A 15,119-nucleotide genomic window follows, 5' to 3' on the forward strand; every position below is an offset into this window, starting at 1 on the left:
ATTTTTAAAGAATTTATTTGCAAACCATGGTGGAAAATAAGTATTTGGTCAATACCAAAAGTTCATCTCAATACTTTGTTATGAACCCTTTGTTGGCAATAACGGAGGCCAAACGTTTTTTGTAACTCTTCACAAGCTTTTCACACACTGTTGCTGGTATTTTGGCCCATTCCTCCATGCAGATCTCCTCTAGAGCAGTGATGTTTTGGGGCTGTCGTTGGGCATCACGGACTTTCAACTTCCTCCACAGATTTTCTATGTGGTTGAGATCTGGAGACTGGCTAGGCCACTCCAGGACCATGAAATGCTTCTTACGAAGCCACTCCTTTGTCACCCTGGCTGTGTGTCTGGGATCATTGTCAAGCTGAAAGACCCAGCCACGTCTCATCTTCAATGCCCTTGCTGATGGAAGGAGATTTTCACTCAAAATCTCTCGATACATGGCCCCATTCATTCTTTCATTTACACAGATCAGTCATCCTGGTCCCAAAAAAACAGCCCTAAAGCATGATGTTTACACACCCACGCTTCACAGTGGGTATGGTGTTCTTCGGATGCAATTCAGTATTCTTTCTCCTCCAAACACGAGAACCTGTGTTTCTACCAAAAAGTTCTCTTTTAGTTTCATCTGACCATAACACATTCTCCCAGTCCTCTTCTTGATCATCCAAATGCTCTCTAGCGAACCACAGACAGGCCTGGACATGTACTTTCTTCAGCAGGGGGACACATCTGGCAGTCCAGGGTTTGAGTCCCTGGCGGCGCATTGTGTTACTGATAGTAGCCTTTGTTACTGGGGTCCCAGCTCTCTGTAGGTCTCTAGGTCCCCCCGTGTGGTTCTGGGATTTTTGCTCACCGCTCTTGTATAAGATCTTGCATGGAGCCCCAGATCGAGGGAGATTATCAGTGGTCTTGTATGTCTTCCAATTTTATAATAATTGCTCCCACAGTTCATTTCTTTACACTAAGCATTTTACCTATTGCAGATTCAGTCTTCCCAGCCTGGTGCAGGTCTACAATTTTGTCTCTGGTGTCCTTTGACAGCTCTTTGGTCTTGGCCATAGTGGAGTTGCGAGTGTGACTGACTGAACAGGTGTCTTTTATACTGATAATGAGTTAAAACAGGTGCCATTAATACAGGTAACGAGTGGAGCCTCGTTAGACCTCGTTAGAGAGAAGTTAGACCTCTTTGACAGCCAGAAATCTTTCTTGTTTGTAGGTGACCAAATACTTATTTTCCACTCTAATTTGGAAATAAATTCTTTAAAAATCAAACAATGTTATTTCCAGTTTTTTTTCCCCCCACATTCTGTCTCTCATGGTTGAGGTTTACCTATGTTGACAATTACAGGCCTCTGTAATCTTTTCAAATAGGAGAACTTTCACAATTGGTAGTTGACTAAATACTTATTTGCCCCCCTGTATGTTACGTTAACATACCGGATACGTTCGCATTTCGTTGTTCATGCATCATGTAACATTATCATACTGTACACTTATTCAGCATGTTGTTCTCTATTGTATTTTTATTTTAAATTGCCTTTCAAGGTGACATATCTGTTCTATGTGTTGGATTTTATCAAGTTAATTTCCTCCCAAAACACAACTTGTACTCCAGTGCGACTTATATGTTTTTTTTTTCCTCTTCATCATCCGAAAAATACGGCAGTTGATTTTAATAAAGTAGGTGTCGCTAGGATGATTAACAAAGTCTCCATTTCGACTCAAAACAACAGAATAAGAATTGAAAAATGCTTCCCGTGGATGTTAATAGAAAAAAAAAAAAAAAAAAATCACTGATTCGTTCATTTCGTTGTCAATCAAAAAGGGGTTCAGCCTCAGACAAATCATCCAATCATTACGCAGAGAAGCAGAACGTCCGGGCCAGCTGAGCCCTGCCCACTACCGAAATACCCAAGAGACGCACTGCGTCCAATGAATTGGATAAACCCAGCCTTTAGCCAATAACTCATCTCACTTCGCTGTCGTGGAACAATGCACTCTGAACTCTGGAGACGCACAGCGTCCACATTGTTTAAAGGACTGGGAAGCTACGCGAATGAATGAAAAGCGAGGCGCATCGTAACCAGTGATAAGAAGCTAATTATGAACAAAAGTTGAGCGTGTTGTAGCACATATATACCGTAGTCAATGACATGTACGAAGAACAGTGTACATTTGATCACTTAATAATTTTTTTGACATTTTGTGGGAAACTGAGGTTCCCTCACAGTCTTAGAGCAATCACCACTGTACATGACACAGTTTGAGTGGAATTCTTTTTGTTTTGATTCCAAGGTTAATGACATTTAAGGCATTCAAGGGTTCCCATGAATCTTTCATTAAAAATGAAATCCAGCAGTGGAATTTTAAACTGTTTCATCTTTTTAGCTCACTCCCATCAGTATATTGATCCACAAGGGGGTATTTCTAATGTCACAAGTTATTGCAGTAATAAAGAAATGTAACGACTTTTTCAAGCCAATAATGTCAGTGCTCTGCTTTTCAGTATCAATACAAAAAACTTATTGGTCTTTTAAAAGAGAGGTCACCTAAAATCAAAGCAGGAAATGTAAGTTAATCCTCCTATTAAGTTTCTCAGGAACAGCAATTATGTTCCTGGCTCATTTTGTTTGAAGGTGGCATTTTAAAAACAGTTTTCATGAATCTTAGTAGCATGTTTTTGGCATTCCCTGGTCAAAATATAATCAAAGAATGAATAATGACAGAACATTTAACATATATTCTTCACATTCTGGTGCAAATCACTCGTTTTGTAATGTAGTGTAATGCAGAGTATGGCTTTTATTAACAGATGTTTATTACATTCTTGATATTTCTGTAACTTCTCCAACGCTCCCAGCGACTGTTTTTAAAGAAGAGTTATGAGCGCCCTTTCTCGCAAAGTTTTGTAGTGATATTGGAGACTTCGGTTGTAAAACTGAGGCGCACTTCATGACGTCTAGAAGCTAAGCAGCCCAATAATCGGCAAGAAACTCTGGGCATGAGGAAGTTATTATGTAAATATAGTTAAAACACAACTGCTCACTCAAACATATTTTTAGAAAAAATCAGATGACAAAAGATAACCTTGCTTTTTTATTTCACAACCACACTCCCAGTATCTGTAAATCTTTACACAAGCAATTAAACTTTTCATATAGGTACGGTGGATGACCAGTTAGCACATTTGTTTCACAATTCAGAACCAAGGGTTCAAATCTTGGCCCCAACCTTCCTGTGTGGAGTTTTACCAAGAACTCTAGTTTCCCCCTACTTTCCAAAAACATGCGTACTGTGGTTGATTAATAGAAACCTCTAAATTGTCTATAGTTGTGAAATTGATTTTTTTCATACAGTGTGAGGAGTTTAATTCCGATTTTTTCAAGTGTGACTTGGGCCTCTTTTAACTCATTCACTCCCTGCCATTTTCACCGGAGCAAGGCCCTTCGCTCCCGGCAGTTTTACTGGATTTTGACTGATTTTGCAAGGCCCACAGTAAATTCTGTTCTATTGCTATATAAACATGGAACCCACCAAAAGAAAGATTAGACTCTCTTCTTTCAGCAGGAAAAAATGAAAAAGTTAGTGCATATATTTTTCCATTCTTTAGAAATCAGCATTAGAAAATAGCTTAGTTTGAGCAATTTTCCAATTTCTGATGAAAAAAAAGAAATTGAGCTTTTTGTAAAAGCATACATTTCAAACATAACTTTGACTTTAACACAGCTATTTTTTGCTTATGTGACATCGCAAACATCTGAATAATGTTTTCCTTTTACAAAATAACATAAACAACAAGACAAATAGAGCTTTTGATAGCAAAGTAACAATTTATTTGCACATGATTGGATTGTTGGGCTGGGAGATGGCGCTGTTGTGGCCGCCGCGGCTGTCTCGGTGGACGGGGTGGGGTTTTTCCCTCGTCAACACCTGTAATGTCTCATCAAGATGATTTTTTTTTAGTCTTTCTTTTGTGGTGGCCACTGCCTCGTGGCGGAGTTCGCCTGGGGAACTTGTGTTCCTGGGGGGGAACTGGTTTGGCCGTGCGCGTTTCCGGCTGAGTAGCGGGACACTGGAGGGTGCGGGGGACGCGAGCGGCCAAGCACGGCGACGCGGGCTCTGCTCGCGAGCAGCACAGGCTCAACGGCATCGTCTGCTGCACTGGTGGTCCCGGTCATTCTGCTCGGTCATCGGCTGCCCGGAATCCTGGACATCCTCCTGGTTGGCGCACTTGGTCATTCGTCGCCTGGCGTCCTGGACGTCCCCCCGATCGTCCTGCTCGGACTTCCTGCGCCTGGCGTCCTGGTTGTCTTCCGCCGGCAACTCGGCCGTGTGGCCTGGCCGTTCATTCCGTTGAATCGGGTTGCGGGTCTTACCAAATGCGCTACTGCCCTCCAGTGGCCAGTTTTATTGCTTTAAAATTGATTTTCAGCATTGTGCTTTGGAGCAAAGTTGCATCAGAACCTAGAGATGTCTCTTATGAAAAAAAACGTAAAAGACATATAAATACGTTTTTGGGACACTGCAACCATTAAAAATAGAACGTATTTATAAGTTTTTTGGAGCAAATGAGTTAAATGTGGATAGAAATTAGATCGAGTATCTATGCTATATATCTGCATGAATGCTCATTCATACACATCCGATCACTACGTCATTAACAGGTAAAAAAAGGTCACTACTGTTTGACAAACAAACTATAGGCTTAGACGAACAAATCCTCGAAATTGCCACAAAAGCATGAGTACTGAGAACTACCAAAGGCAGCATATTTACTTTCCTAACCACTGCGACATGTCACATGTTTTATGCGACTGCGTGTCACATTACAAAGGTGTTTTGCGAAACAAAAAAAGAAAAAAAATAAATTGCCTGTTTGTCTGAACAATTGTTAGGCTATGGGTGTATTCACACCAGGAAAGGCCGTAGTTTGCTTTCTTTGGTCCGCACCAAAATACATTTGGTCTGGAATTTTTTGATGCGATTTCTTTTCACATTGCAATTTGAGCAAGCGACTCAGCATTTGACAACAAACTGACATGTGCAAAACTCGTTCAATCATTGGACAAAACGGTCTGGGTGCAGTATTGCCAACTTGGCAACTTTCTCGCTAAATCTAGAAACTTCCCAAAGCCTCTTGGTGACTTTTTTCTGTCAAAAGCGACTTGCGACAAATCTAGCGACAAGTTACCATCACCATTTTTTGTCTATTGTACTGTATTGTAGTTCTGGTCCATTTAGTTTGCCAATGTTCACAAAAAGTTAGGGTTTGCATTCATTTGTAGTTCTAAACATATTTGGGGTAGTTTTTTTTTTTTTTTTTTTTTTTTTTTTTTTTTACTCACTTTTTGCTTCTCCCCCCAACGTTATTCCTCTCTTCTACAGCGTCCATTACAGTTACATGCAAATTGCCTACTATGCAAATTAGGTGATTCCATCATCAAGCGAATTTTAGGACAGCAGTGTTTCCCACCAATGAACGAGAATGTGGCGGGCCGCCACAGTCTCGTTTGCCCCCCCGCCGAGAAGAAGAAAAAATAAATAAATAAAATCAGATGCGTCAGTCAGCCGATTACACAGCTGTAGCCCACTCCACTCTACTACCCGCGCGAGCGAGAGCACACAGACACACGCGCCAACAGGTCGCGCTCATAGACGGGACTACTAGCCTGGTACACCAGACTCATAGCTGTGCTATGCAGGCATGAAAATCTCTCACCTTTCGGCGAAATTCGCCGTTTTGAAGTCAAAAAGGGCGACCTACGTGAATTGCGTAGATCCGAGGAGAAATTCTTTTTGGAGGGGGGGGGGTCGGGAGGTTTTATTTAATTATTATTATTATTATCATCATGTGATTAACTTAGTACGTAAACTGAGCACTTAAGAAATCGGTTCTTTAAAAAAGAGACACTTGGACAGTCAGCAAATCCTTCTAGATGCTTCGCTGACGAGAACCAATCATCGGCCCAAGCTGCGTTCCATTATTCCAAACGCGCGCACTCCTTACGTGAACATGGAGTGCTCGGTGAGCCTTTGGTTCCATTGCAAAGCTGCGAAAACAAAATGCAGGCCTTATCCACACCGGGGCAGACCAGAGCGCAGCATCCACACTTGCCTGTATTTGCCAGCAGATTGAATTTGGTGAGTAATGGTTTCAATCGTTTTCACATTTTGTGATATAAAAAAGTTACTGCTATTCGTTGCAGCTTGCGTTGAACACTGCCAGAGCTAGCCAAATCTCCCATGAAAAAAAATAGGTCCCGTTAAATTGGCGTCAAGCTTGTGTATTTAGCGGTAATATAAACGAAGAAACACACTGTTGAGTCAAATTAAGCGGCATGCTCTCGGATGGGGGGGGGCGCCTCGCATCGCTCCCGTCGTCCACCTGAAACGCGTTATTTTCGGCTGAGACTTGAGCTGACGGCCGGTGTCGGCACAACACCGGCCCGACGAGTGGTGGGTATGAGTCCTGCTTCTTAAAGCTTTTCAGAAATACAGGGATCCCTCGTTTTTCGCGGTTAATGGGGACCAGAACCTGCCGCAATAAGTGAAAACCGCGAAGTAGCGCCCCCCCCCCCCCCCCCCCATTTTTTTGTGCGTGTTCAATGCATTTATTCAGATTTTGCATTGGAAAAAAGATACATATATACAAGACATGTTTTTTTCACTTTTTTCACCAAAGTATCATTTATAGATGGTTTTCAAGCACTTCAAAATGTAAGAATTATGATAAGTTTTAAACATGTTACTGGCCCACCGAATTATTTTTAAACAAGAATAAATTAGTAAGAAAATGCTTGGCTTTATTAAATGCTTCATAGTGAGTCTACTCAAACCCTCTCAGGCTTTGGTAAACGGTGATTGACACATGTGCAAAGTTTTTCTTTTTATATATATTTTTTTTGTTTGAAGCAACTTATTTGATTGAATAATAAAGACACAAATGTCCTAGCCAAAATGTGGCCCAAACGCAAAACAACATTACTTCAATGGAAAAATTTGTTTCAGTCAAGAAAAATAGTTTTCAAATGCTTTTTTTGTCTCAAATTTATTTTTGCAATCAAAAACAATTTTTTTTAATTGAAGTGACTTTTTGGGGATTAAAAGTATATACTGTATTTTGATTGAAGCAACTTTGTTTTTGATAGAAGTGTGTTTTTTGATTGAATAATAAAAACACAAATCTACCTCCATCGTTATTGAGAGAAAAAGAAATTAAGAAAGCTTTAAAACTAAAATCCACCGGGAGTCTGTTTTTTTGTTTTTTTAAATATTTATATTTCATTACATAGACATGCCCCGTAGGGAAGGGAGATTGAGGGATAAAAAAGGAGTTAGATGAGGCTGCTAAAGGCAGTGGATACTTCATCAGCTGGGTGAATAGCAGACCTGGTAAGAACAAGTTTGCAAGGATAGTCGGGTATTAAATCCAATTATAAACACAATTACATTGTTATTTTTCTGTAAGATTTTATGTCATTGCTTTATTAATCATTAGGTGCTAGAGTTGTTAAGTATGGATAATAATGAAATAATAGTTTTAAGAAAACTGCTGTTGGTGGCTCAGTGACCATCTGATGTGGTTTGTTCTCAGATGAACAAGTTGAGGAAGGAAGTTTTGATGCAGAGGTTGAAGGAAGAAAATAGGCAGACTGACTGAGTCATAGCCAGAAAGTGTTGATGACAGTTTTGATTTCTATTCACTGTTGCCCCCTCCCAATTAAAGTATGTCACAATCGCAGCAAATTATTATCTAAAGCTGGTTAAAATTGAAGTTATGTTGTTTTAAGGTGTATTAAATACTTGTTCATGTGCCCCTTTTGATCTACGAGCACCCGCCCCTCCACCGGTCTCTGCACGGCCCTGCTGAAACACAGTGTGGGTCGACAGAGCTCAATATTTTGTTGGGGTGTACAGTGTACTGGAACATATTTCCTCCACACCCTTCTCACCTTTTTAACCCCTGACCCATTTTCATGCCTGGCTATGAGAGTATGAGTCTGGCCACCATTAAGCAGAAAAAAATTTCCAGGGCGGAGCCAGCCACAGCAAATAGACAGCGGAGCAGGCCAATCAGTGACGGGCTGACGCGACGTCGGTTAAGCGACAAGAAACTAGCGAGAGACATTTCAACATATTCAACATGGCTAGCGCGAGACAGACTGTTGGTTTTAGCGACTCGATGTGTTTTTGGTCATGTAAAACTGAATTTACCGCGGATTGGAACATATTGCCGCTGAGTCTGGTGTACCAGGCTACGGGACTACTGTCTGCTGCATTCTGCTGCATTTGGCACGATCCGGCGACACCGCATACAGCAATTTATATTACATTCAGTGGTCTCAAAATGCCCTAAAGAGATACACCAGGCTTGAAAATGTACACACACACCCTACCCCGAGGGTCAGAGACCCTCCCACCGCAGTCTCCTAAAATCCTGTGGGAAACACTGGACAGCCAATAGCTACTTTCCTTATTGGGTAGTTGGCAACACTGTCTGGGTGGGGTAACCTGGTAAAATAAGGATCGAAACAATCACAGAGCTCCAGAGTACTGCAAACGTGCATTTACATTTGGCTCCTCATTGCTTTACGTTGAACCCCGACTCATATTAGCCAACGTACTGCTAACCACAGATTTTGATGCGAACCAAAAAAACAAAAGTATGTTGATTTCAGCTATAGTCCGGACGGTTGGAAGCGAAACGAGACCACCTATCCTGCGAGGTCTTGGACCAGCTCTTTGGTCCGCACCAGAGCTGTTTTGTATTCACACATGCCCAAAAGGTGCGCACCACGAAGGTGCAGGTTTGAATACGCCCTTAACTTTGGCTGGCGTGATGCATCGTGAAGGGCCAACCGATATATTCACTTTTTTTCTGGTTTCCATGTGGTTACACTCCAAAATAAATGTAGTCTTCACATTCAAAACCCATGTTTCTAAAACCAACTTATTTAATTGCACGTTGGTAGCCAACATGGTGCAAGGACTACACAAAGACAAATATGCAGAACACTTCATTACATTACTCCCAATTAAATATCTGTCCTCGGCCACGTTAGTCATCTTAGCGCTAACCATTCCTACTAATTAGCACTAGTCTTGTGTGCCGTGTGCTGGAAAAAGGACATTTGAATATCCCATTAGGCCATTCCAAGATAAAGCTCATACTTGATTGACGTTCCATTTAAACGCGGGAGGGTATTAAATTATGTGCTTCACTTTTTCATTTAATGATTTGAGTTTTATTTTTTTATTTATTTTTTTTAAAGTTCAAGTTGTGCTATTCCACACTGCGAATAATCAATTTCTTATGTTTACATTTGATTTAAAGTGGGTTCTTCATTGTCAAAGCGCAGCTGTGTGCAGTCATTCATCTAAATTGAACAGCGTACATCTGCCTCTGTTAACCGTATAAAATTAAAATCACAGTGCTGAACAGTTACTTGGATGCATGTCTTCATTCCGCATGGCAGTTTTGGCGTAGGGAAAGGATTGTGTGAAATTTTAATGATTTGCTGATTTAAAGCGGTGTAAAGTGGCTCTTCTGAGCTGCAGCTCACTCTCCAAACTTAAATTAAAAGCACATGCACAAACACACACACACATACAGAGTCTCGAATGTCTTAAATATTTATTCCATTGCCGCCAAACATTAATTACCTTACATTTTGACAGGACATCTGTTATTGCGGAAATGTTGGCTCGCAAGAAAACATTATGTGTGTCTCCTGTGGTTGTGTATGTCCCCTAAATGCTGCGTCGTAATGAGTTTTTAATAATGAAATTTCAATGTGGGATGATTAATAGCTCTTAGCTAGAACACAGTCAATTATTCTGCAAGCAAAAATTTCTTGGTATGCCTAATAGGATGGAAACAAGAAGGATTAGTTTGTTTGTTTTTTATATGTGACTTTACAGCTGAACATAAGGACTAAAACACTCCGAATCCTGTATTCACTGTCACCCTGTCAGTAAAAGCTTGCACTTTGCAGTGATGGTCTGATGATATATTTCAGTATAAATGGCATGGAATTGAGGATAGAGTTGGTTCAGAATTTTTCACCTTCATATGTGATAACAGAACCCACTTTCGCACTGTCTCCTGAGCCTCACAACATAGGAACAGCACTTCCATTCTCAATTGAAAGAAGTCAATTTCTGTTGGCTGCTTAGGTTCCAGAGACTAAAGGAAATGAACGCTCTCTAAATAAACTCATTCAATTTATTTGGATAGTATGAATTCACAGTATCAAAGCTGTCTATTGCATGCTCAAAAAAATGTCTCCTCCTCCTCTTTGACAATGCACATGGGCTGTGAGTAAGTGAAAAATATCAGAGTACCAACATGAAGACAAATACGTTCTTCTGTGCTATTTTTTAAATGGTAATTAAGCTCCATGTGCCACGCTCATCTTCACAAAACCTAATCACCAAATGTAATCTCAACATGTTGGGTAAACTCTATTGAGATTACTTTGTTATTTCTGCTCAAATCTACTATTTGCATTGCTGTACCTGGAATGGGAGGTCAAAGTCAACTCTGCCATTTTCCACTGTGTGCAATAGTAGTAGTAGTAGTTTGAGACGCACACAGCACTTTTCCATGTCAGTTTAGCTATAAATGTCATAGATTTGACCCTGCAAATTTTTTTTTGACCTCTTATGTAAAGTATATTGTAGTATCAGAGTTGTCACAAGTCCAGTATGTAAGCATATTGCACAGTGCCCAAGATCAGGGTTCAAAGTTTTACACCCAAGACTTACTTCAACAATTTTACACAAGTGGGCGTTTGCAGCAGTGTTGTTTTCGTCAATGATGACGATAACGAAAATATTTTATCGACGGACAAGTTTTTCATGATGGTGACGAGCTAAAAACGCGTCTTGGGAGAATAAAACATGACGAGAGGAATGACAGTTTTGGTCTTACGAGACGAGAAGGAGATAAAATTCACAATTCAAAGTTCACAATGTGTGACATTTTCCTATAGTATGTGTAGTTAGCACGCATAGTAGCAGTGTTTGGTCGTGTCACTAATGTGATGTGCTGCCCCCCCCCCCCCCCCACACACACACACACATACTTACTCACCGGTTCGGCTGTGCGATCATCACATGCTAAATGTAACCTCTAGCGTTAGCATAGTGTTCACTTTAGAATTTAGCATGGTGAGTGTCGTCTTAAACTCTTGGAAAACATTTTACATACAGTTGGTGACGTAGAGTTGAATGAATTTAAAATAATTTACTGCTGTCCTGCTGAGTGTGTATCATCATCACAAAGATGGTGATGTCCTTATAAACTCTACAATTATGTGCTCCTCTGTCAATGTTCATTCGAAATTGTTGGAAACCTTTTATTTATTTATTTATTCTTGTACTAAAACTATAAGTTAGTTAAGTTCACAGACGAAAACATTTTGAGTAATTGTCAACCAAAACTAGATATATTTGTCTGAGTTTTCATTGACTAAAACTAGACAAAGACGAACACATTTTGAAATGACTAAAGTATGACGAAGACTAATAAGTATTTTGTCCAAAAGACTAAACAAAACTCATCTATTTCAAGCTATCAAGTGTGTTTAAGTGTAGCAGTCTCTTCACAGAGCCGTATATATTCCATTGTTGGATGAAAGGTTATCATCGTTAACGAAGAATGAGATGACGAAAACTTGAATTGAAAAAAAAAAAAAAAAAAATCATTTATTGAAATAAATTAAAAATAATTAAGAAAAAGAAAAACAATAACTAACTGAAAATGTATTGTTTATTCAGTAACTAAAATATATTAAAATAAACGCCACTCATCTCTGTGTATTTCATCCCTAGAAGCAATATTTACATGTCAAAATTACAAGATTAAATAAATTTGGGTCATAAACATTTTATTTTATTTTTTTTAAAGGATTTCATTCTTGTTTAATCTGACATTATAACCTTGAATTATGTTAAATCAGTACAGCATTGTAACTGAAAACTGCATGCTCTATTTTGTTTAGGTCTGGTCATTGATTTGATCAGTCTACAACTGTCCTCTTCTTGTCCCTGATGAACTCCTTCGTTGTTTTCACAGTATGTGTTGTGCCATTATCGGTCACATCATCCAAAAGGAATTGGCTTCATTGTTCCGATGCTTTTGAAGGGAAGCATAGATGTGATGCAATCATCACAGTGCATTACAGCATAAAAAAAGCTGGCAAAGCAGCTATAACGAGTCCTATTTGTCCCTTGTACATTTGCTGTAATCACAGTAATGATGCCGACGCCTCTGTAGTATCAAAGACAGGTTATTCTATTTGATCCAATGTGGCCCAGCTCACTAATGCCTGTCACTGGCCATATTCCTGTGTTTATATCACAGGAAGCGTATTCCTCCTGCATATGTATGCCCTCCAGTGCAACTGTACACTCAGCTTGAAGTGAAATAGTACGCTGCTTAGACAAATCTAAATCTACATACGGCCCGTTGCATACAATTGGACACAGGGAAAACCTGCAGGCTCTTTCTACCAGTCCCATCAGATATTGAGAAATAGCTTGCTTTGTTATTTTGAACGTGCACATTTTATATCTGTTGTGTTTGACTGTTTGTGCTGCAGTAAAATACATATTTTAGATAGGCAAGGGGGAAAAGGCTGGGGGAGTGTCATTTTGCCAATGCACATTTACAGACAATCATGTTTCTTGACTCACAATCACATCAGGCTCAGAGCATCGAGACAGACACTATGAACACAGTGCACTTTTCCCAGCTACATTAAAATAACTGCATTTTCTCTTCCATGCTCCAATAACTGAAGAAAGGAGCTTGATTTGTTTTCCCCCATGGCTGCAAATCTCATTTTTATAGCGGCCCGATATTATGTGCAAACCAATTCCAAATCCACTTTTCCAGTCTACTTTTCCATTATCGCAATAAAATTGGGGTTCTTTTTTTCTTTTCTTTTCTTTTTTTTTTTTTACAACGGCTGAATGTTGAAACACATTAAAACGACTCGGAGAATACCCTTGCCCTCTTGAACGTTGTCTTTTGAATTAAATGTCAACAAAGGTGTAAAACTAAATGTAACCTCATCTCTGACGGAATATAAATGTGCCACTCTGCTGATATGGATGAGATGTCCAGCCCGAAGAGAGTGAGACTCATCTGCGCGCTCATAAATTAATAAGAGAGGGTGTCTGCACTTGAGTGACACATCTTTGATTTGCAGCAAACAGTTCATTTCAATCCGCTATAATTCCTCACGGTTTCTCGCTCCCTTCGCAGTCATTCGGGGAGAAGAGTAATATGCAGACATCTAATAAGTGAAACTTATTTGCTAATGTAAGCTGAAGTAGAATCAAGGCGATGGAACGTAATTTAAATCAACCTAATTTAACGAGTCAAAACAAATTGCTGATGGCGCTGATGATAATATTTCTCTAATGGAATTGATTTTTGCTGCTTAATTATGCTAGGATGTGTGTGAATCTATTCAGGGGACAAACTATAAATTATTTTTCAGAATTTAAAGCAGATGTCTTAACATACAGTATGTTTGATTTGAGAGAAGGGTCCGTCAGGAAGTCATATCTCGAATTCCGCAGGAGCAGTGTGGTTTTCGTCCCGGCTGTGATACAGTGGACCAGGTCTACACCCTCAGCAGAGTCCTCGAGGGTACATGGAAGTTCGCCCAACCAGTCGACATGTGTTTTGTGGATCTGGGAAAGGCGTTCGACCGTGTGCCTCGGGGAGTCCTATGGGGGGTGCTCCATGAGTACGGGGTACCGAGCCCCTTGGTAAGGGCTGTTTGGTCTCTAAACGACCGGTGTCAGAGTTTGGTCCGGATTGCCGGCAGTAAGTCGAATTCATTCCCAGTAGGGTTGGACTCCGCCAAGGCTTCCCTTTATGGAGGTAGATTTGTGTCTTTATTATTCAATCAAAAAAAAAGTTGCTTCAATCAAATAAAAAGTTGCTTCAATCAAAATATATATTTTCAATCGAAGAAAACGTCACTTCAATCAAAAAAATGTGTTTAAATGCAAAAATAAATTTGAAACTCCCAAAAATATATTTGAAAACTATTTTTCTTTGATTGAAAAAAAATTTTTTTTTGATTGAAGTCAAGTTTTTTTTGATTGAAACACCGTTTTTGATTGAAGTCATGTAATTTTGCGTTGGGACCACATTTTGGCTAGGACATTTGTGTCTTTATTATTCAATCAAAAATTAAGTTGCTTCATACAAAAAATATATATTTTCAAAAGAAAAATCACTTCAATCAAAACTTTTAAAAATATTCAATCGTAGAAAAAAAGGTTTGAATGTGAAAAAATATTTGAGACTCAGAAATTCGCATTTGAACACTTTATTTTTCATTCAAACTGTTTTCTTTGATTAAAGCAATCCTTTTTGTGTTTGAACCATATTAGGGGTAGGACATTTGTGTCAAAATCATTCAATCGCAATAAAAGTTGCTTTAATCAAAAAACTATTTTTAATCAAAGAAAAAAATAATTTGCAAAAATATATTTTTTTTGAAAATATTTTTTTTAATTTGAAATATATATATTTTTTATTGAAGTGTCACTTTTTTTGAAAAGCAAAAAGTTTTAAACTTTTTTTTTTTCAAAGTGGAAAAAGTTTTGAACACACTTTTTTTTTTTGAAGTGGAAAAAGTTTTGAAGGCACTTTTTTTCGATTGAATCATTTTGACACAAAGATTCAACTTCAACGCTAGTTCCGGTGTGTTTGAGTGGCAGCTGATTGCGCCAATTGCATAAAAGTATGAAGCAAGAATAATGGCCATTGGCCACCAGGTCTCCATCCAGCCATCGGAGTCTCCTGGAGTCCAAGCCGATTATAGGGCACTGGTACGGGGGTGTAACATCGGCATTTCACCGGAGTACCCGCAACGGCACGTTGCCCTGTCGCGGCACACTGGTCGGACCCCGATATCACCCCCCAGGCGCCGGCTGTCGAGTGGACGGCCCGCGAATGACATGGCACTCATTCAAAGCTGAAGCGATGGGGCTGCCGGCGTGGACTCGCTGGTCGTCCACTCGCTTACTGGGCAGGCTAGTGTCGGGCCACTCGCCGACCACTCCCGTACCGGCGCGTCGCGGACACT

The sequence above is a fragment of the Corythoichthys intestinalis genome, chromosome 1 (genome assembly GCF_030265065.1).
Source record: "Corythoichthys intestinalis isolate RoL2023-P3 chromosome 1, ASM3026506v1, whole genome shotgun sequence".
Lineage (NCBI taxonomy): Eukaryota > Metazoa > Chordata > Actinopteri > Syngnathiformes > Syngnathidae > Corythoichthys > Corythoichthys intestinalis.